Raw genomic sequence first — 3,355 nt, forward strand, 5'->3', positions numbered from 1 at the left:
GCCTATCAATCCTTAAAGATAACAGATGGAAAAAGAAATAAAAAAGACTGCATATGGAAAACATGTTATTAATACAAACTCCATTTTAATATTAAAAATTGCAAACTAAATGTGAAAACAATTAGTTCATATGTTACAGTGAAAAATGCTGTATTTGAGGATTTCCTGCAAGGTCATACAGCATAGCATTTAATTTCAAATAAATTTCTAGTAGAAGTGTTCAACATTGATATCAATAATAAATGTTTCTTGAGCACCAAATCAGCATATTAGAATGATTTCTGAAGGATCATCTGACATTGAAGACTGGAGTAATGATGCTGAAAATTCGGCTTTCAGCCATCACAGGAATACATTTTAAAATATATTCAAATAGAAGACAGCAATTTTACATTTTAACAATATTGCACAATATTAAAATGTTTTTAAAAACATTTTACCATCAACCCCAAACTTTTGAACAGCAGTAGAACAGCTAGACTGTTTTTAGTTTAGTTTAGTTTCGTTTTGTAGGGTTAAACTCCATTTCAAACCAACCTCTAATCTAGACCCATGAAATGCTGTCCCATGACTTGATGTAAGCACTAAATCAAAATTCCAGATGTTACGAGACCAAAAAACAACAACTTTTGTTATATTATAAAACACTGTAACAGCAGACTATATGAACTATATTAGTCAGCATAACATTATCCAAATAATCGCCATTTTCTAACTCACTATTATCATTAAAACATTGTCTTCGGGCATTCTAAATAAAATACTTGTTTCATTCATACCAGTACATGGCTGTGGCAAGCAAAAACAAAAGGACAATACAGTCTGTGGCAGGAGAGATTGATTTTTCTCCTCAAATGTTTAAATCCATTTTTGCACAGACCATTTTGGTCTCATCTGCATTTTAAATGATTGATCTGTCTCTTCAGGTATTAAAAAAAATTCAGGCGAGTAAATCCATTGAACACTAAAAATAGCCAGCCTTTGGCTACAGCAGAAACTTTGCTTCTATATAGTCCATTTCCATATCTGAACTCCATATTTGAAGTATTATCCTAAATTACAGTGGCCTTGAGATAATCTTTATGAAGCAGTTAAGATAATATAAAACAATGAACTACTCTTCACTTTTCAGTTACACCCGCCGTATAATTTTTCTATCAATTAATGATACTCCATCCAAATGGCTACAGCCTAAAATGCCTGAAGCTGACATATAATATACAACATGACTGATAATAACCTACAACATCGTGACAGACATTTCCCTTTTATAGTCTTGCACAAACAACTCTACCCCTGTAAAAGGTCACAAGCAAACAACTAATTCAGATGTATTATTTACACTGGCGAACAGCATCTGTCTGCTGACTGTCATCAGATTCTGTGGAAAAGGCAAAAAAATCTCATCTCATCTATCCCTTACTAAATTGCATATAACTCTAAAATTCTTCAGAAATATAATTTAACACATTTCACTATTGCACATCACCTATTAGACCAATAGTTATCACAATCTGAAATATATATCACATAACGTTACCATAAGATGTTGACTCACTGATCTGTTTGAGGCCCATTGTCACCACAGTTGAGTGAAAAAAATTATTCTGGAAGTCATAATAATAAGAAGCTTTCATATTCAAAATATTTTTCATAATAATGACTGTGATAATAATGAGAAACTTTCTCATAATTGTGACTTAGTTACTCGTAATAATGACTTCTCACAACAATTTTCCCATACAAATGAAATACTATCTCATAATCATGACTTATGAGATACTTTATCATAATAATAAAAAACTTTATTACAATAAGGAAATACTTTCTCATAATAATGACTTAACATCTCATAATGAGATGCTTTCTCATTAAGATAAAATAATAATGAATTAGCATCTCATAATAATGAGATACATTTTCATAATAATGAAATACTTTCTCGTAATAATGACTTGTCTCATAATAGTGAGATTCTTTCTCATAATAATGACTTAACATCTCATTATAATGAGAAACGTTCTTGTAATAATGACTTGATGTGCATATGTGTGTGTTGAAGAAAAAGATGCTATATGCAAAACTGCATATAAAAAATATAATAGATTATACTTTGTAGATTACACTGACTTTAATGAAAACTTGCCACGTTTATTGTGTTCTCACATTTACACAAGCGTGCCATCACTCCCTTCTTTGCACATATGTAGATTAAGTCAGAATTAAGAGAAAGTGTCTCATTATTGTGAAAAAGCAGTTCATTATTACGATAAAGTTTCTCATTAAGGAACTAAGTAATTGTTATAAGAAAGTTTCTCATATTCTGGATTTTTTTCCAGAATATTACGAGATATTGCCTGATTATTATAAGAAAATTTCTCATTATAATGAGATAACTAAGTCATAATTATAAGTAAGTTTCTCATTATTATGACTAACAGAATCATATTTTTTATTAAATGGGCTTCCATAGATCAGTACGTCAGTTGTAATTAATTAAATATTTAAGACATTATATGCTGAGTTCAATCTAATGCAAAGTGATCTTTTGTAGTTCGTGTTGGCAGGTTTGTTACATAATCAGGTCAAGGTCAAAGTGTACCGCAGTGCACACGAGTACACTGAAGACAGTTCCCCGAAGACAGCTGCCCGGGTTTACTAAGAGTCACTTTAATATTTGCATATTGCTTATCAACAGAAGAGGTGGTTGCTAAGCATGTTGTCCTTGACACGATCTATGTGTTTATCAACTAGATTTAGGTCTATGTCAGGATTACTTTTGACCATTTGGCATCCTCAGATAGTGAACAGATGTTAAGGAAAAGGGGGTAACAAACATTGACTTGCTGAAATAATTGTGGGCTTTTGAATATGTAGCCTATTGTGATTGTGCATAATCTATTGGCTGGATTATGTTTTTATTATAAATATTGTTGTTGTTATATGTTTTAAGATCCTTCCATGTCTTTAAAAAAAAAAGCTGCTTTTTTTTTTTTTTTTTTTTTTTTTTTGCACACCGGTTTGAGCTTGAACTTGCCCCTGTTCTCCCACACAGGCCAAGCTAGCTGGTCTCCCAAAACAGTCTAAAACCACCAAACAGACCAACCTGATGATGTTGGGAGATGAAATAAAACCAGCACCGGAGTTGTTAAAAGCTTAATTAAGTTATCTGCAGAACTTCCAACAAATTAAACATGCCCCTTTTTCTACAACACTGCAGCAGAAATGTAAGCATCGTATTTTTACCTGTCAAGCAGAAACATACGAGTTCGTCGTATGTTCTCAAACGCGATGAACGCTCAGTCCAGCGATTAAAAGGTGGAGCAACGTCTTGTTTTTTTTTTTTTTTTTTTTT

This window comes from Sinocyclocheilus anshuiensis, unplaced genomic scaffold (assembly GCF_001515605.1).
Source record: "Sinocyclocheilus anshuiensis isolate Anshui unplaced genomic scaffold, SAMN03320099.WGS_v1.1 scaffold842, whole genome shotgun sequence".
Taxonomy (NCBI): Eukaryota; Metazoa; Chordata; class Actinopteri; order Cypriniformes; family Cyprinidae; genus Sinocyclocheilus; species Sinocyclocheilus anshuiensis.